General features: G+C 39.5%; 1 protein-coding gene across 3 annotated transcripts in view; it reads right to left on the minus strand.

Moving 5' to 3' along the window:
• The window catches only part of Cad88C (cadherin 88C), a 219,329-nt gene that overhangs the window by 174,165 nt on the left and 23,934 nt on the right, over positions 1 to 21,230 (minus strand). For all 3 annotated transcript variants that reach the window (XM_083142091.1, XM_083142092.1, XM_083142090.1), the window contains exon 2: positions 11,599 to 11,650. The gene's annotated coding sequence lies outside the window, so the exon portion shown is untranslated. The remainder of the gene's footprint in view (positions 1 to 11,598; positions 11,651 to 21,230) is intronic.

Here is a 21,230-nt window from a genome sequence, read left to right on the forward strand (position 1 = left end):
ATTCAAGTTTATTGTTAATAATAATAATGTTCATTTATCATTCCGAAGAGATATTTGTATTATTTCCTGTAAAGACAGAAATAAGCCTAACCATGTATGGCCCCCCTATCGTTATCAAAGCCAAAATTTAATTTGCGCATTACAACTATATTATGAATTAAAGTTAGACATAATAAAATAATAATTAATAAACACTGAGAGTCTGCCTGTTGCCATATTTAGCTCTTAGCCTCTATAGAAGTTCAAGAACACATTTTGCAAGGAAGTGAATGCAAACAGTCACGCAGGAGCGTGGCACTTATTGAGGACATGTGTGGCCATTCCAAAAAAGCTGGACATTCGCGTGTTTCGGTGCTAACCAGTTCTGAACCACTCCCAACCACCTGGAGGTTGGAGCACGGAACGGGGTGAAGATTTCATATTCCGAACGGCCATAACGGACTTCCACAGCAAGGGCGTACCCCAGATGGGGGTCGATGAGGATGCAGCCTTCCAAATAATGAGGGAAATAAATGCAAGAAAAAATTGAGTGGAGATATACGAATGTTCGTATATCTTGGAAAGCACTAAATAAATAATTAGCAAATTTTTCTTCATCGACAATATTTTACTCCAATCAATCATTAATATGTGCCAACCAATGTTCTAATTCAACGCGAAGTAAGGGGAGTGGATTGAGAAATTTGGCGTAAAGAGTATATTTAAAAGTATACAATTGGCATGCCAGTAGTGTAATTATCATTTTCACAACTTTAAATTAAGTTCTAATACTAAAACACATTCGTATATAATGTTTTCCCATAACTTTAGGGGAGTAGATGCCCACGGGCACACGCAGGATAAGGAAAAATTGCCTGATTCTCGTTCCTCCCTCTCTTGTCTGTTTCTTTCCTTGCAACATCTATCTAGCTTTAGAACTTCTTATCTCAGTTTTAATACTCTTCGTTCGTGTTTACTTCCTCTCTTTTTGAACAATTCTTTTTCTGTCTTTCCTAACGTTTTCGGTTGGTTTATTCTTTAGTTCTCTCTATCGATCTTCTGCTATTCTCAGAGTGTCTCTGCCTGTCTTGCTTCTACAGTTAGTTCTATTTCTTTCTATCTCTCTCCCTCGCTCTTTCGCTTATCCTTCTCTCTCTCCCCCTCTCTCTGGATTCTGTTTCTTTCTTTCTTTCCCTCTCTCCTCCTAGTTTCTCTCACTTCGCAGTGGTATCGTCGTCGGCTTGTAATCAAAGGGTCCTGGGTTCGATACCCGGTGGAGGCACATTCAGAGGTGGTCATTTTCGATCATCCTCCCTCACCCTCATGGCTCGGCTTCGCCCTCACCCTCACGATTTGCCTTTCGCCCTCACCCTCACGACTCACCAGTCGCCCTCACCCTCAAAACTCATCTCTCGCCCTCACAACTCGCCTCTAGCCCTCACCCTTACACGCCCTCACCCTCACGACTCGACTTCGCCCTCACATGCCCTCACCCTCACGGATCGATCTCATCGTCACAAGTCTTCGGAGGGTGAGGGTGGAGGTGAGGTCTGCCCTCATGAGGATCGCCGTCCGAAGGGTGACCACCTCTGGAAACATTGAGGTTCGGATCCCACTTTAAACTGTAGGCCCAGTCCCAATTAGCCTTACTGTGCATAAAGTGAACTTAAAAGATCAACTCACCTCTCTCTCTCCTCTCTGTTTCTTGGTTGATTTGGTGCTTTAGTCCACTTTACGCACAGTAAGGCTAATCGGGACTTAACTTACAGTTTAAAGTGGGATCCGAACGACAATGTGCCTCCACCGGGTATCGAACCCAGGACCCTTTGATTACAAGGCGACGACGCTACCACTGTGCCATCGGAGAGGCCTCTTCTTTGTTCTTTTCTCTCTCTCCTTTTGTGTAACTTTTCCATCCTCCCCGCTTTCGAAAATTTTCTGGGGGCGCTCCATGCCCACAAGGAGAATCGATACCACGTATCGTGATTTAGAGCGTGCAAGAAAACATTGCTTTTTTTCAGATTAAGAAGAAAACAATCGGCAGCCATCACCGTTATACTTCGTAATCTTCCCATTCCAGCATTAATTGCATTTTCCTGCCAACAAAAGAACACGCCAGGAGGACATCTGCAGCGATTGTTCCTCTCCCTGCAACCAGGACGACTGTTATCTTAACCTCGGCTGCGACAGGTCCTTCGCCAAAAGACGGGGCTGCTGGAGGTGAGATCGTGACCCGGGTTCGTTCATTCAAAACTTGTGCAGCCCGGAGCAGGGAGCCAGGAATGCAACCGGTTCCTAGCCCCCGGTCGTCGGCGACTTCCTTCGCGTGTTAACATCCGCCGGAGTCCACCGAACGACCTGTCTGGGTTCCCTGCATCACGAGCTGAAGGCTGCCTTGACCTGCTGGATAGGTGCAGGTTGGGAACAGCAGGGGCGTATTCTCCAGATTTATTAATATATTTTTAATACACTTAAGCTTTAATATGTGGGTAATGGCTTATTACTACACCTCAAATTTTAGGTTTTTAACATTTTTTTTCCTTTACAGGTATGTAAGAAATTATAAGTTATGTCAGCGTTTAGTTAACGACTGATGAAGATTTATAGTGCCTTAAAAAATCTATTTTGCTTGTTAGAAACTATTTTAGGTTTATGCACCTAATTCAAGCCTTTTTTTTTGTTTTTATATATTCTTAAAAGGTTTTACATGACTTTTATGTCACACAGAGGCATTTGCTTTGTTTGGTCACGAAAGAATTCAACGACGAACGGCAAAGGGTGGATTTTAATAGCAAATTTCCAATGGTAAGTTCTGCCATCGCCGTAGGGTTAGGCAACACACATAACGTTATGCAAGGTAGTGCGTATTTCAGGATATAGGTGTCCCATTTTCATTGCCGATGACTATATCTAATCAGCATTTTTCAGGAATTTTGAACTATTTTAAGTTTTTCCAACCTACTTCAGGATTTTTCGAGCCTAACTTAATATTTTAGGACCTATTTTAGGATTTTTAGGACCTATTTTATGATTTTTAGGACCTATTTTATGATTTTTAGGACCTATTTTAGGATTTTTTAGATCCTATTTTAGGATTTTTAGAACCTATTTTAGGATTTTTTAGATCCTATTTTAGGATTTTTAGGACCTATTTTATGATTTTTAGATCCTATTTTAGGATTTTTAGGACCTATTTTAGGATTTTTAGATCCTATTTTAGGATTTTTAGAACCTATTTTATGATTTTTAGATCCTATTTTAGGATTTTTAGGACCTATTTTAGGATTTTTTAGATCCTATTTTAGGATTTTTTAGATCCTATTTTAGGATTTTAGGACCTATTTTAGGATTTTTTAGATCCTATTTTAGGATTTTTAGGACCTATTTTAGGATTTTTAGATCCTATTTTAGGATTTTTAGGACCTATTTTATGATTTTTAGAACCTATTTTATGATTTTTAGATCCTATTTTAGGATTTTAGGACCTATTTTAGGATTTTTTAGATCCTATTTCAGGATTTTTAGGACCTATTTTATGATTTTTAGAACCTATTTTATGATTTTTAGAACCTATTTTAGGATTTTTAGATCCTATTTTAGGATTTTTAGGACTATTTTAGGATTTTTAGAACCTATTTTAGGGTTTTTGGACCTATTTTAGGATTTTAAGAGCCTATTTTAGGATTTTAAGAGCCTATTTTAGGAACCTAAAAGCACACTTTTTAGATCGTAAAAATCCCAGGTTTACTTATTACATATTGTGCAAGCTATTAAAACAAGCTTCTAAACCAGAATTTAGATAAATTATTTAAAGATTCTAAAAGACTTGTTTACGTACACCACTGATCGTCCCAGGCCCGTAGCTAGAACTGATCTCGGGTTTGGGCGGGGGGGGGGGGGCTCGTGAGTTATCAAGTCAATGTTTTAAAACTTTAACAGTATTAAATGAAGGTAACTTATGTGGGGGGGAAGGTCATTAAGTTAATATAGAAATATCATACAAATACTGCAGCTTTTTTTCTATATCCTCTAAAACATCTCTTGAAGTGTTAATTGACTGCCACTGACATCATTCCTTACTACACACTCCATACTACTTTTGATGATACGGATATTTATATCATACAAGAAAAAATGCACAATATTCAATCATAGTGCCTACCGTACATTCCACCCCCAGCCGAAGCAATAAAACTCCCCTTCGTTCCCAAAACTTGGGAGCTCTTGGCCTTTGGCGTCAAAGTCACAGATTATTGTCTAAACGGGAGGCCGCAACAGGGGCAGCGACAGAGGCGTCTCGTGAACGCATGCCGTGCATGTTGCGCATGCGTCAATTGTGGGAAAATGGACAGCTTGCTCTGCGACGACATTCATGAGCATTTCTACATTCTAATTTCTTCATATAGGAGAAGCATTTATTTTACACGAGAGCGCTGAAAAAGCTTATATTACATTTCTTCGATCTGAAGTGAAACAAAGTAATAATTCTTTCCCCACAATTAATGCATGCGTCACTTCAGATCCAAGAAATGTAATATAAGCTTAGTTCAGCGCTCTAGTGTAAAATAAATACTTCTCCTATATGAAGAAATTAGAATGTAGAAATGCTCATGAATGTCGTCGCAGAGCAAGCTGTCCATTTTCCCACAATTGGCGTATGCGCACCGCATGCGTTCACGAGACGTCTCTGGGCAGCGAAGGTACAACAACTGAACCTCGCACAACAATAGTCATATCAATTCAATCTTCATATCTAATGTTCCCTGGCGCCATAGCGGTAAGCCCTATACTCACATACCATAGTCAGTTTATGACTAGACCGATAGTTCTTACATTCGAAACTGAATATTTCGCAAAACAAGCACATTTGACTTTATTATGTAAGTACAGAAAAATCTCGTTAAGTTGACCGGTTTAACGATAGTCCGGATTAACTGAAATAACCTGAAGGAACAGTATAAAGTGCATTAGAACTCAGTTTATAGCAACAAAACAAGTATATTATGGTTTATTTAAAGGTCATAGGCCTAAATACACTATACAGTACAGTGAAATGTAAAGCAATACTGTGCATACAATGCAGTACGTACAGTGGGATCCACGAGTAGTGCCGTACAAATTGTCCATGACTATTTTCATTAATTTTTCTCTTACATCCTATGTGTTTTTAAGCTATGGATTTTTATACATGCTGGTGCAGAAGTTGTAAACAGCTTGCTTTGAGTTTTCTTTTAATTCTTGAAGCTCTTATTGGGTGAAATAAAGTGCACGAACATGGTGATGGACAATTTGCACGGTAATACTCATGGATCCCACTGTACATACGCGATACCCATATTATGATGTGCCCGACGGACCTGGTACTGCATCACTCGAAACTCTTGCTGTGGAACTTGGTTTGAAGTACATGCCTATATTCTGTTGGGACAGGTTTGGAATGTCTTTCCTTCACATTTAAAACCTTGCATTCTGCTTTTTTTCTTTCTGCCTTTTGCTTCTCCGGATTAAGCGAAGTCCGGCTTATCGGGGTCCGGATTAACGAGGTTTTACTGTAATTTAAATTACTATATTTCCTGCTTTTTATTCGAAAAAACTCAAGTCATAGCATGTATAGTCACCGGCAATAAAAATGTAAAACCTAAATCCTGAAATAGTGGCGTTATGTGTGTTGCCTAAATCTACGGCGATGGTAGAAGTTGCCACTGAAAATTTACGATTTAAATCCACCTTCCGCCTTAGAGTTAGGCAACACACACAACGTCTTGCAGGGAAGCCCATATTTACGGAACTAAGTGCCCCATTTTTATTGCGGGTGATTGTACATCAACTTTCGTAGCATGGTAAAATAAACTTCAGAGCCAACATTTTTTAAAAATTGCAAGATATTTCAATCTACGTCAAAAGTTTCTAGACACATGGCACACCTGTCAGGGGCGTACATTCAGGGCTATCTACGCTATCTGCAAAGCCCAGACTCGGTGACCAAAATACAGAAAAAATATCTACCAGACAGTGTGCATAAAATTGTTCATTTCCATAAGACGATGAACCTGATTTCTTAGGAGTTGGCAAGTTGATTTCTTAGGAGTAACCTTGCCCGCTTTCTTTGAATTCGCGAAACGTTCTGGCGGCCAACTCCAGGGTGTGATGGGCGAGCGTCACAGAGCTACCTTAAGGATCACCCGATCAATGTTGCAAACCAATTTTAGCCAGCATCTAATTTCCCCAGTGTTGCTGTTAGTTTTGTATTAGCAACTAGTAAAAATATATTATTTGTTTTATGAAAGAAAATACAGAATACAATTGGCATATATTACACTATATCCCATAATACATAATTAGAACAGTAACAGTGATAATGAAATGTCTTTCTTCTTATCAAAGATTTTTATCATTAATACAACTTAATTGTGAATGTTATAAAAAGATGACAGTCACACCAGGAACGGGGAATTGTGCAGCCAAACTGTTACAGGAGAGGGAAAAGTGTTGTATATGTCGGGAAAATTCTCTCTGAACTTCCTCAACAGTCTGGGTCAATGTTGCAAACCAATTTTTTCCATCATGTAATTTTTTCAGGAACGGGAAATTTTGAAGCTCCAAATTGTTGTTGATTTTTGTTTTGTCCCCTTTATGCACAGATAGGCTAATGGGGATCGGACCTACAGTTAAAGTGGTATCTGAACTACTATGTATCGAATCCAGGAGCCCTTAGTTTCAAGGCAACAACGTTACCACTGCGCCAACGAGGAGGCCCCGAACTTCAAATCGTGAAAATAGGTAGAAGTTTTATATTTATTCTCGTATATAGGCCTATATAAATATTTCACAAAATTTCTGCGATACTTGCTTCGGATCCCCTACAAAAAAAATCTAAATACGTGCCTGGGTGGGATAACCCGAGTTTTTAACCCCGTATACGCCACTGACACCCGTTATGCACCCTCCTTGTTCCTTACTCAAATGACAAACAGGATTTATAACAGCAGCGAACTATCAGACCGAAACATTCCTGCTCAAATAAAAGCACTCTGGAAAAAATGTGTACATGAAAGTCAATGCTACAGTGATATTTACAGATATCGTCATAAATAAACGATCGCCGCTTCCTTGTGAACCAACAGAGGGCAGTGGCCGTAGGGCTGACTCCATAAAACACACTCGTTCGTCCCGCAGTCGACGTGCATTGAAGAGCGTGGCAGGATTCACACACGGGGAATGCGAGCAGTCCACCATTGTGTTCGGTTTCCTGCTTTAGTTTCCGGTCCGCAACACGCGAGAGCTTATGCTGCAAGGGGAGGCAGCAGAGATGACAAAACACTGCCGCTTGATAAACAAGTTTTTCTTGGCTTGGCCTAGTACGTGACTCACACATTTAGGGTTCTTAACATGTGATTAGTTTTCTGCCACTGTCGTCACTTAATCGAATCTATAACGCGCGTGCCTGATGTTCGGTTTGTTTGATCTGTGTGATTTCTCTTGGTGATGCGCGTTGGTTTTTTCAGTAGGGCTTGGGTTCTAATGACTTTGCACGCTCTTTCTGGTAATACCTTGTTTGGTGACAAATATGGCTTTTAATGTGAATTCATTCTGTGCATGTTTTAAAGCTTTCTTGAACCAACAAGGCATATTTTGGCATTTTAGGTCATTTTCTTACTACTGAATCTGAAATGTATATATTTAATGACTTATTAAATTATTGAAATATTTTACTGCATTTAGCCTAATGGTCCAACTTTCCTGGAAATGAAAGTGTACTGTTTATTGTCCCTTCCTTATTATCATTTCTTTTTTAAAACTTGCAGAATTTTTTTGTAACCAACTCAACGTTAAACGCAGAATTCAGATAATAGTCATAGTTGTACCTGATTGTATCTGGAGTGGTAATATAAGAATTGAAGACTAAAATTGGTAAACGCTGTAAGTGCCACAAGAATTCAAACACAGTTTTCAACATTAAACTGTGAAATGTGCCATGCTTGATAATGTGGTAAACGTGAAAAAGTGGCTGGTAGCCCTCTAAGTAGTTCAAAGGACATGTAAAAAGGCACTAGTGTGAACGTTCGTACGGACACTTTCGCTTTAGGCACTTACAATGTTTACCACTTTTAGTCCTAAATTTTTTTGATTTGAGTTTTTTTTTTTAGGTCGTAAATTATGAGTCTCCTGGTTCAAATTCTTTAATTCTAGCATATTTAATATAGGAAAAATATTTTTATGACGTTTTCAGTTTTTCAGATCATAAATGCATTGTTTTTAAAGCATATTTGGTCACCAATGCTCAATCAAAAATAATAATACCGTAAAAACATTTTCTTGCTTGTTCTATTGATATTACATTGAGTACTAGCTCTGCATACTGCTGTGATAGAAAGAGTTATACAACATGAAAAATACCAACAGTTGCATTTCTTTCAAATCTGCAACATTAAACTATTTTTCACCGAACAAGTTAGTTGAGTGCAAAGTATAGACTGATTTATTTTCGGGATCGTGGATTTAACCGTTCCAAGTGTATTTTATGAAGAATAGTTCTTGCATGAGGCAAGTCTGCTGTCACGATCCGCACCTGTATAACTCAGTAACAAAATTCTTTAAAAGTTCTAAATATTTAACAACGTTCCCAAAGAGTATATACACATATATTTCCAAGATTTCCGGCGCTCAAAAATAAATTGTTTAGTTTACTATTATCGATTTTCTCTAATTGTATAAAGACGAAATGGCTGGCTAATTCTTACACTGGAGGTTGAAAAACAGCAGTTGTTGGTACTTTTTAGACATTCTCCAAACTCTTTTAGCTCGAACGGAGGATCCTGTGTTTTTATTTGAGAAATAGCATCGCATCCATTTTGGCAGACAACCCAAATCCCACTAAAAACATAGGATTACACCACAGACAAAAATAGCTCACAAGTACAGAAAATGGCCTACACTTGAAAACTTGTGTTGTAATGGGTAATTTTCAATACGTGTTCTCCCTAATCTCGGCCCTTGTATATAAGATAAAAAGATGGGATTCACCTTCGTATCAAATCCTTGGTGAAAGTTGAGAAGAAGATGGGTGGACAGAAAGTGCAACCCTACAGATAAATGACCGGATACGTGCATAAGCAGATTCCCTTTCACAAAACAATGAACACTTCAGTGCGTCACCTTGGCATCAGGTAAAGAATACCTTCAAAGTGCCTTACTTTACATGTGGCAATTATCTTGCTTCATCGCATTGTGTTACCATTGTCTCGTTTCATTCTTCAATCCTTTTCTATCTAGCGTCAGTATGTAAGAAATGATTTCTCACCCTCACTACCCGTTCTGAAGAAGAGTCGTGACACGTGAAAGTGAAAAAAACCACAACCTTTCACCGGAAAATGCAAGCACTCCAAAATTGCCAGTTTCCATCCAGGCGTCGGAGGGCAGCAGTGTCGCGTTGGCCAGCTTTCGGGTGGAGGTGTCTTAACCTTTGCTTCTTTGCGTTCAAAGGAGAAAGTATTATACTTACAGGTGGAACAAAGTATCGTGCCATCTGTGAAATTATCTTCCTGCACGCTCATGCCATTGCAAGTTTCGTGTTTGCGGTAATGGTAAAAAAAGCAACTTAATAAACATGTCTACAGAAGTTAATGAAATATATTACTAAGGAAGTTTAATCAATTTCATATTTTATAAGAATTGTTTAGTTAAAACAGTCATCCTTCGTGACGAAATGATTGGCATAGTGTCTACCGAGCTAAAATGTCCTAGGTTTGAAAGTTACGTATGCACGGGACGTTGTTTCATTGCTTTGTTGCTTCATTTCTTTACTCAAATTCTTGAATTAACAAAACACGCGTGGTTAAGCTTTTTGTTAACCGTAACAACAAATTTGGTAATTTTGACTAAATATTTTTGGTTACTCTAAGCAAATGTGCACGATTACAAAAAAAAATACATATTTCTTTTCTAGGGGGGACGGAATACACGACAATATATTTCGTATTTTTAGAACTTTTTTTTTTTTTTTTTTTAAATGTCCGATTTGCATGCGTAATTTCAACGAAACTATAACCCACAGCAAGTAGAGGATCCTGTGTTTATGAAGGAGGGTAACATCATGAACTCTATTCACATCGGGCCTTCCAACCGTTCATAATTACATCTCAGGAAGAACATGATTCCATCCAACATGAAGAAGGGTTTTCTCGACAAAATCTAAATAACTCATCACTCAGTTCGAAAGATATGATTATGATCTCCAACAAGATAACTACAGTGATTTCAGGGTCTACGAATTAGCACCTGTTTTAAACTGAATCAAATTTCCTTTTGCACACACACTCCTGTTTGTAGTCACGCGATACTTATGGGTTTGCTGTAGATGAACTGGAAGGGAGGAGTAGTGTCAGGAAATGGTATTTGGAACAATCTGTTTCCCAGAGTTGCATGCTGGGAAGACGGTCACGTCATGTCTCCTTTGCAGAAGAGAGAGCAGGCACCTTTCCCCTGTACTAGAAAGTTTTACAGCACGAAATCTGTAAAATGACAAGGGGTGTCTTACTGCACAGGAAACCCTCGTTGTCCAACACAGGAGATTGAATTTCTTTGGAGAACATGGAACGACTGGTATTGTGTAATCGTTTGGCACTGGCTGGGTCAGATGAAATGAATAATGGAGGAATGTGGGTAATTTCCTCTCGACTGTATAAGTCTGCCAAGAGGGGGAACGCGGGGGATGCTGTCCTCGCGTTAAGGCGATTGTGCAATGTGCCTCTATTGGGTTTCGAACCCAGACCCTTTGATTCCAAGGCGACAATGTTACCACTACGCAAGCGGGGAGTTACTACTACTACTAATAATAATACTTATGTAAAACTTGATCCCTTATATTAATACAGGAACAAAAATTAAGAGTATTTGAAAATAAAATTCCTAGAAAAATATTTGAACCTAAAAGGGATAAGGAGACAGGTGAGTGGAGAAGGTTACATAATTTAGAACTGGACAATTTGAATTCCTGTCCAGATATTATGGGAATAATAAAATCAAGAAGATTTAGGTGGGCAGGCCATGTGACACGAATGGGAGAGTAATGAAGACTTTACAGGATTCTTGTTGGGAAACCTGATGGTAAGAGTCCAGTAGGAAGGCCAAGGCGAAGATGGGGGGATAACGTTGAGATGGACCTAAAGGAAATCGGTAAGGATGGAAAAGATTGGATTGATCTTGCCCAGGATAGGGACAGATGGAAAGCTTGTGTTGCTGCAGCCATAAACCTTCGGGTTTAAGAAGGTTAGAGAGTTAGTTAGTTTATTATTATACAATTTTATAAATGAAGAGGAAAAAATACCAAAAAAGGGAAAATTTGATCTGTTCTTGCCAGAACACAGTTTCCAACATTCGTTAGGAAAGTACGTGCAACTTTTAAATGTTAAAAAATTTTTGTTTCCTGTGTCATATAGTGTAGATTTTGTGTGTCCTGCTGTTACAGTTTCAGTACGAAAATGGTCGTTCAGTACTGCGTCTGAAACTTTAAGTAAATAAATAAACAAATAAGCGAAAGAGAGGTGAATGAAGACGCTTCGTTCCAATTGGATAAGAACATTAATTGTTTACAACTGAAATAATTTAATTTTTACTTACTTTTGAAGGCCCCTTGGTTTGCTTCCTCGTACAGGAGAAATCACTCAGATTCCTGAAACAATAAATTGTGACTAAGTACTGTTACAAAAAAAATTAAAAATAGAAGCAAGTAAAAGTCTCAGTTACAGATTATCACAAATAATAACAAACATGCATTTCGAACTTCTTTTTTAGTTTGTTTCCTACCGATTAGAGACTAAAGAATTTTGTTGTAGAACAGGGGCGTGCCATTGAGACAAAGTGATTCCATTTTTGCTGTGAATTCTTTCATGGTAAAGGTAAAGTGCTCCCCTGTGAATAGCACCACGCCATGAAGGCGTATAGGGGGTGTGGGGGTAACGCCCCACACTTTCTTGATCCGGTCGTGAGTGGGGGTGATGTGATCAGCACCCCTGACCGCCTTTACCCCCCAGGGTTCCCCCAGGTACCCATGTTATTCGACGCTGGGTGGGCGCCGGGGCCGCTTCCATCGTTAGAAAAGTTCCCGGATTTGAACCGGCAGGGGATCGAACCCGGGACCTTTAGCATGGTAGTCAGACGCGTTACCGGTCGTGAGTGGGGGTGATGTGATCAGCACCCCTGACCGCCTTTACCCCCCAGGGAGATGGTAGAAGTACTCTTGCACGTTGCAACACCTCTGTCATATCTGGAGCTGATGTGATCAGCACCAAGCTCCGACCGCCTGTGCCCAGCTCTACAGGTATAGATTTATTAGTGTCTGGGTGAACCCCAGAGCTGCTTCATGCAGAGACAATGCTGGAAAAAAATTCCCGCCTGAAATCGAACCCAGGTTGTCCGCGTGGTATTCTGGAAATGGCAAATAACACATCTTTGTCGTGTCTGATTGATGATTTCGTTCATTTAACGTATGTTTACTGCCACTTTTGACGATGGGGAGGAGATGACATGGGAGAAGGGATCACAGATGCATATAGACGACACAACAGCAGCCCAAAAAAGTATTATCCTGGCTGTAAGGTCGAAACGCCAGAGCAACATTACAATTACTGTTTGTAATACGCGAAAGTGGGGTTAACCTTTTTCCTTAAATTTTGGATTGGATTGATTTGTTGTTTTAAGTCCACTTTATGCACAGTAAGGCTAATCGGGACTGGGCCTAGTTTAAATAGGATCCGAACCACTATGTGCCTCCACCGGGAATCGAACCCGGGACCCCTTGATTACAAGGCGACGAAGCTACCACTGCGCCATCGGGGAGGCCTTGAGTTTTGGAGGTGTGATCAGCACCACTTTTGCTTGCCCTTTAACCCCCACCCCAGGTATGCATTAACCCATTTATTTGAGGCTGACTGAACCCCGGAGCCGCTTTACGCAGGGACACGACCGGAAAATTCCGACCATAGATCCCCTACACCGGGATTCGAACTCTGGTTTCTCGCGTTGCATATCCGACTGAACACCGCGACTCACACACATACACCCATGCCGGCCGGCCTCTGTGCTTAGCACAGCGGTTCGAATCCCGGTCTGGGCATGACTGTTCTTTGTGAGTGACCCTTGATTAGCTAGAAGTGGCAACAATGCGAAGTAGAATAAACCAAATCAACACAAGTGTGTTTGTGTAAGTCTGAAAGCTGAAATTTGATCTTTGTGTCTCTGCCATAGGTTCTCACATGTAATTAAAGAAGAAAAACAGAAAACAAGTTTAAAAATGAAAGTCACAACACAAGAATCTCCGCACTTTCTCTCAGTGTTCTGTTTGAGATCCTCCCAAGTCGTGAACTCCTTTGGTGGCTGTTGTGAAGAGGGTGGAAAAGACTTTCATCAGCCATTACCCGAAACAATACCAGAGTACCGTTTGCCAAAATCCGCGCCGAGGTCGTTAATGGACGGTTGTCATGATGCAGGAAACGAGGGTGAGAACGGGTGTGACAATGGTGCTGCCTCTGGTGGTCGTTACGTGAGACGAGCTGCGGAAGAAATTCGAACAAATGAAAGTTAGGAAAGGTGCTCTCCAGGGGAGAGGGGATTTATAAAATTTGGTCCAGTAGGCTATCGTTTGTTTTTGGCCCTGCCGGCATCATCATTTATTCTTCTACCTAGGTATATATATAAAAATGGATGTGTGTGTGTATTTGTTCCGGCATAACTCTCGAACGCCTGGAGCAATTTGAACCAAACTTGGTACACGTATCACTTGCAATCTGGAAAGAAATACTGTGGGGGTAAGACACTCCTGGCACCCCTAGGGATGGGGTGGGAAGGGGTGACATGTAAAAATAATCGAAAACGATCGATATTAGTGTGGAAACCATAGTTTTCGGGGTCGCTAATATTAATAGCGACACTCCCAATGCCGTTCAACTCAAAGTTCATTTTACACTATAGTTAGAATTCATTATATTCCTATCTAATAGAAGATTGGGATAAATAAATACCCGGGCAACGCCGGACAATCAGCTAGTTGTCAATAAATACGCGGGGTCTGAAAAAAATTGAGATTTTTGTTTCTTGGTCTGAAGTACAGGTGTCCTACGTAATCACAATATGAACTTCACTGCAATTAATTTATATATTTCTTATTGTCATTTAAGAGCAATAAGCAGAACATATTGAAGGTTAAAAACCATGAATTAGACGTGCCACTGGTGCAACGTTCATTATATTTTATTACAAAACTGGGTGTGTTAAAAATAAAACTATTATTTTACGTCTTAAAGTGGTAATTGTAATGCATATCCACTTTATTGAATTTTGACGCTGTATTTACGACCAGTGGCGGCGATTAGGGGGCGTGGGGGGGGGCAGTTGCTCCTACTTTTCGTCACTTTTGCCCCCGCACTATGCTAAACCTCATCTACAAAGGGAAATATACTGTCTTTGCCCCCCTCCCGGTTTTGGAACCCAATCGCCGCCATTGTATACGACCATGAGTATTTCGAAAGTATTTCCTAGGGGAATGTCTTCATGCCCTTGAGACGCCGCCGTTCCAAAAAATCACACACACACAACACTCGTCACACACAAAAACCAGGAAGGAAGGAAGCAGAAAACTTTAATCCCAGCCCACAACTGTTACGAACACAGTTACAATGTGAGTACAACGTGCCCAAAATGACGAGGAAACGGTACAAATTCCTCCAACCAGTGAGACGTCTTTCACATTCAGGGGCCTTGTTTTTCCACCAAAGAAAACACCATATGCGCTTACGAGTAGCTTCACAAGAAAAGGGGGAGAGCTTTCGTGAAGAATGTTTTGTTTCAAGAACAATGGACGTCCACGAGAAAGATGTCAAAGATTTTGGCAGTCGTCTGTGCTTCTAATTCCACGTGTTTAACGCCTGTCCCATAATTAACCGAACAGTTAAGTAGCAGAACAAAAGACGATCTTAATGGAATCTTCTTCCAAACTCCCAACAACTGACAGAAGAGCAACGCCCATGACAGATTACACGACCGTTACGTGTTTCAGAGAAAACATCAGCAAAGGTTTTGCCACCAAAACACGCATGGTAATAATACGTATTCAGCCCCTATTGTTTATATGTGAATATGTCAACAATACTGGTTAGGCACAGTAAGAAGAATCATTGTTGTATCTTCAGCAGCGTGATATCTTTATCGTTTGTAACCCTATAATCATCATTGCTCGAAACGCTATGATGTTCGTGTTGGACAAATGCAAGGACCTTTCAAGTCAAGTTAGCATCTGCAGAGTAGACAGTTCTTTTGGTAAATGTAATCATAGGCTTACCAGATGACAAACTTTTAAAAATGAGGACATTGTTAGATTTCATAATCTAAAAAAAGAGGACATTTTTAGATGCAGCACTTCGAACATAAGTTCGAACAACAAAGTAGGTCGTAATTGGCACCCATTGGCTACTCGGGCATCCTCTTAGCATCTGGTCAACGGACAACAATGAAGAACGCTGTCTTCGTAGGTAATAAAGGAGGTTAACGTGCCGGAATAATAATACTAAATGAAAACGTGAATCTGTGTTTACAGCATCATGCATATGGTGATTAATAGGTGCTTCCAATATGATAAAAGTGCACAGTTTTGTTTCATGATTAAACTATTTTGGAAAAAATATAACGTCTACTCCAGACAATATTTTGTTTTCAAAATTCGCTTCCATGAGGGTCATCAATAAAAGTATAATAACAAGTCTTGTGTTATAAATCTTTGTGAATGGATTTCAGCGTCAAAAGTCTCAATTGTCGTGATACAAATTCCGAGGTACATCTTATTAACACTCCAATTCGAACACAGCCTACTAACAATTTTTAAAAAGTGTCTTCATCTAAACACATATTGTATATAGTATAGTGTTCTAAAATAACAATTGTAGCACAATATATGGATCATTCGATACAAATGAACGAGTGATGTGAGCCTTTATGTGACGAATTTCACTCATATTTATGTAGCTCAACATGGAAAAAAAATCATTTTAGATCCTTTAAAAAATTGAAATTATGAATTTCAACATGGTGAACACCATTACCAAAATCTCCATAGGAACTTTAATATAATTTTGTCAGCTCGAGTGCGTTCGCGTCTGATTTCGATCCTCGAGCTGGCCATAGATGTCGCTTTACGAGTATCCCTTTATCAATTTCATGTAATCATTGTTCATCCACAAAGTTGCAATTATAACCTAAAGTGGAAGAAAAGCAACTATATAAGTAAAAATATATAAATACAATTCGTAACACGTATTTTCTTTTTTAAATGTTTAATATTATCTTCTCAAAACACGTTAGGCTTCTTTAGATTCAAAATTAAACAAATTTCATTCAAAGTTCGTAGAAGATCAAATAGCATTTTATTGTTTCTCAGAGCAATTCTTGTTATTTTTTTTTTCAATTATTGATCTTCAAAACTGAACTATGAATGGTCCAGAATTCTAACTTAATAACTTTTATTTATCTTACGGCGAATGAAATCCTTGACGTCAAGTTTGAAATCATCTTTAATGTATGATATTCAAATTGACGTCATCAGGCATTGTACTCTGGTAATGAATCAGGCAACAGATTCACATGACAAGGAAAGCGTATGAAAATACTTCTTACAGATAGAAAATTTGCATTTAACTGGTCTCTGGAGGGCTTTGGAAAACGTAAAAAGTACACATTCCTCATATGATCACAATAATCATACCTTGAATCGCTTCAACCATACCCACAATACTTACCCGGAAATGTTTTCAACGCAGGATCCGATCTATTTTTCAGAAATATGGCGCGGTGAAATGTGGGGGGAAGTTGTTCACTGAATACCATCCATTCGCATGGATTGGATTACATCAGGTAAGAAATTCCCAGATAACCTTGACCAAAATCGATAGAAAAGTTACTACTGTTTCAATGCTCCCTAAACTTACCACTTAAGGAATCTTGATTTTTCCCCTTGCACATCCACGTGCAGAAATGGACGATTGAGTAATTCGAGTTGTGAGAAACGAGTGTGCCTCTTACACAGTTCATGGTTCATGCTTCCATTCAAGCGACATGAGGAAGACTGAAAGGTGTACGCTACTTCTATACGAACGATTCTAGCGAAGCTTAACATGTAGGACAAAGCACTCGCGAATCAAGCTAATTACAACGTGTTCTGCCTTCAAAAGTACAGAGTCGCTACAGTGATGGGACAGAGGAGGAAATCTCTACTCCGGTGTACAGGCCGATTATTTTCTTCACAGTTTCCAGCATATCATGTTACACCAGCAAAAAGTAAGGATTTTGCGAAGTCCGTTTCCGACTGTCGGCTGAATATCTAAATGATATTTAACCGATTCCAATTCTCAAATTCCTTATTCTTGAAAGTTTATGTTCATATTTCTCATGTAAAGAAAAAACTAGGAATTGTGTTTTAAGTCTAATTTCCTGAAATGATTTAAAATCATCACATTTTATTCTTTTCTAGTATCAATAACACTATAAAATGTGTTTTTAAGTCCACTTTATGCACAGTAAGGCTAGTCGGGACAGGACCTACAGTTTAAAGTGGGATCCGAACCACTACGTGTCTCCACCGAGTATCGAACCCGGGACCCCTTGATTACAAGGCGGCGACGCTACCACTGCGCCATCGGGGAGGCCCAAATATGTCACTTTTCTTGTTCAGTGGAAATGTTTGTGTGTTTACTTACAGTGCCGAAAACAAATCTTTTCTGGACACAGGACTTTTATGCTAAAACACATGGCACGAACGCGCGTTAAAAATCAATGAAGAAAGACACCCAAATACCAGCCTCTCTTCCACGTGGTATATCCTGGACTTCGTTTTGCAGACTAACGAGGTTCTGGCGCCTGAACCCACTGCCAGTATAATTCTATGTGGGGCTCGTGTTGTGTTATCACTATTCATATCCTCATCTTCGCGATTAGCCAGAGTGCAGCGAAGTAAAATAAACTAAATCAATCAATCGAGCCATGAAGTAAGGAACATAAACATTTAAAAATGTCACAATCTACCTTCTATATATATAAAAATGGATGTATGTTTGTTTGTTCCGGCATAACTCTCGAACGCCTGGAGCAATTTCAACCAAACTTTGTACACATATGACTTACAATCTGGAAAGAGATACTGTGGGGGTAAGACACCCTAGCATCCCTAGGGGTGGAGATGGGAAGGGGGTGACATGTAAAAAGAATCGAAAACGACCGATATTAGTGTGGAATCCATAGCTTTCGGGGTCGCTAAGATGAACAGTAACAATCCCAATGCCGTTCAATTAAATTATTCTTGCTCCTGGAAGTGAAACTAAAAATGCTGTTTATAATCAAGTTTTGAGTTAAATTCATATTATAGTGAATTTGTAAAAGATTTTGCTTTATAATTTGTATACTGAACTTATACTTTTAAATGCCTGTATATAAAATTAGTTACATTTTACACTATAGTTAGAATTCATTATTTTCGTGTCTAATAGAAGATTGGGTAATCAGTAGATAATAATAATAATAAATCACGTTAGGAGCAAGACAATTCCTTTTTATCGACAGCAAAATCTTACTTATTTCTAGTATCGAACCTTGCGTTACACATATCCTACTCACTGAACCACGGAGACTCTTAATTTATAAATGAACTTTATACTCACTTGGCATGTTAAAATAAAACTGATAATAAGAGTTATGAAATGAAACCTATGGGTACACGAAGGCAGATGGAAGATTTCAAAATGTTGCTAAATATCAGAACCAAGAAATTCCTAAGAGTTCGTTTCTCATAGATTTTGCTTTATCGAAGTTAGAGAAAGCAAAGTATTATGCTTTCACCCTTTCTTCTTGTGACCTTTAGAGTTCTGAATGAAGAAAAATTTACAGAACAAATGACATATATTATTTTGGCGCTTCTCAGATTATTAGCTGCCTACACCGTGGGAGATTTTGGTTCCCGATGCATGTCAGTTTTTGTGTCAGCTTTTTTCATCCAGCCATTTTTACTTTCGAAAGTTGCTGTCGCTCCTCTTAAGGGAATGTCACATAAATTTGCGCGTGTGATGCGAGGAGATTAAGTAGCTTCAATGGATTTGAGAGAGGAGCCTTACAAAGGAAGAGGTTATGTAGATAAAAGATGCGAAAAATTTGCGTAACAACGGAAACTGTGGTTTGCATCTCTTCCTCTTACTCGTGTTTAATGTATTCTTACCATAATTAAAACTGTGGACCAGTGACGTGCCCAAGGGGGGGGGGTTGGTGGGGGTTATAACCCCGCCTTTCGCCCTAAAAATAGAACGTCAAAGGTAGGAAAAGATGGCGAAATGTGGGCTGACTACCAGAAAAAGTGTACATAACCCCTCCCTTTCGAAATCCTGGGCACGCCACTGCTGTGGACTAATCACTGACTTATGCTTACCAAAACTTTTTTTTTAACTAAAGACATTTTGGTGGCCGTGTGTTCCGGGTTCGAGTACCGGCTGTTTTTCCTGAGTATCCCTTCACTAATTTCACCTAATCATCAGAAATGCGGGAAATTCAATAAAAGATAAAAAGGCAAAGCTACCACTTACACATTGCAACATGCCTTGAAGGCATATCGGGGGGCGGGGTAGGGCTCCACACATTCCCAATCTCGGCCATTTGTGAAGTTGGTGTTCATCCGGCCTCCTTTGCCCTCCAGGCTTCACCCAGGTCCTCATTTATTATAGTTTTATTTTTCATAATTTATCTATACAGAATATGGTCGATATGTTAAGAGACAGTTTTTACAATAATAAAGTTCTTAAAAAATGACCAACAATGTCACTGAGTTACTGCTGAAGATAAAACACTGTCGCACCCGCCCCCCCATCTTTAATCCACCCATGATTAAATTGGGGAACGTTTATACTGTTTTCAGTTAATTGTAGGTACTGTAATGATTACGAGGGTCACTAGTTATATTTTGAGCCTTGGCAACACTCATTGAAGTTAGGCGCGATTTGACGTTTGCACGGAATCGTCTGGCATTATTGACCATAACGTACTTCAAATGTTTTGTCAATAGATTCATTTGTGTTGTTTATGTTGCCTTGGATTTTGCGCGACAACAATAAAATGGAATTAACTCGTGAACATTTTCGTGCGATGATTTTTTACGATTTTCGACGTGGATTATGAAGACAAGAGTGCATCGATCAACTTACTTCCACATTTGGCAATGAAGCCCCATCCTTTGCCACTGTGAAACGCTGGTATAACGAATTTAATCGTGGCCGCCATTCGCTCACCGACGAGATTCGCGAAGGTCGTCCAAAATAAGTTGTTGTTCAAGAAAACATTGATGCTGTGCAAAAGCTAATACTGCAAGATCGTCATGTGACATACTGTGAGATTGAGGCAACCATAGGCATTAGTTCCACCAGCATATATAAAATATTACATGATCATTTAGCTGTGAGAAAGGTATGTTCTCTTTGGATCCCACACAATTTGACAAAAACTCAAAAAGACGCTCTCGTCAATTGGTGCAAACAAATGCTCAATAAATACAATCGCTGTGCTTCAAAAGACGTATATAAGATTGTAACAGGTGACTAATCATGGATATATGCATATGAGCCGGAACGTAAACAGCAGTCGACTGTATGGGTGTTTCAAGATGAACCCAATCCAACAAAAGTTGTTCGCGCTCGAAGCACATCGAAACAAATGGTCGCTTGTTTTTTCGGGAAAACTGGTCATGTGGCAACTGTGCCTTTAGAGGAACGTAGAACGGTCAACTCTGAATGGTACACAACAATTTGTTTGCCAGAGGTCTTCGGTCAAATACGGAAAACAAACAAACGCCGTCGGATCATTCTTCATCAACAAAACAATGCCAGCTGTCACACATCTCGTCTAACAACCGACTTTATGAACAGTCAAAAAATCGAATTGATGGGTCATCCGCCGTACAGTCCTGATTTGGCACCCAATGACATCTTCTTGTTCCCGAATGTCAAGAATAAATTGCGTGGACAACGATTTTCGTCGGCGGAAGACGCCGTTGATGCGTTCAAAAACCATATTATGGAGGTGTCTGAAGAAGATTGGAAAAACTGCTTTGACAAATGGTTCGAACGAATGCAAAAGTGTATTGACCATAAAGGAGAATACTTCGAAAAACAATAAAGCAATTTTCAATGACAAATTCCTGTTTTTTCATTGTTAGGCTCAAAATATAAATAGTG

This window comes from Lepisma saccharinum, chromosome 20 (genome assembly GCF_977018435.1).
Source record: "Lepisma saccharinum chromosome 20, izLepSacc3.1, whole genome shotgun sequence".
Taxonomy (NCBI): domain Eukaryota; kingdom Metazoa; phylum Arthropoda; class Insecta; order Zygentoma; family Lepismatidae; genus Lepisma; species Lepisma saccharinum.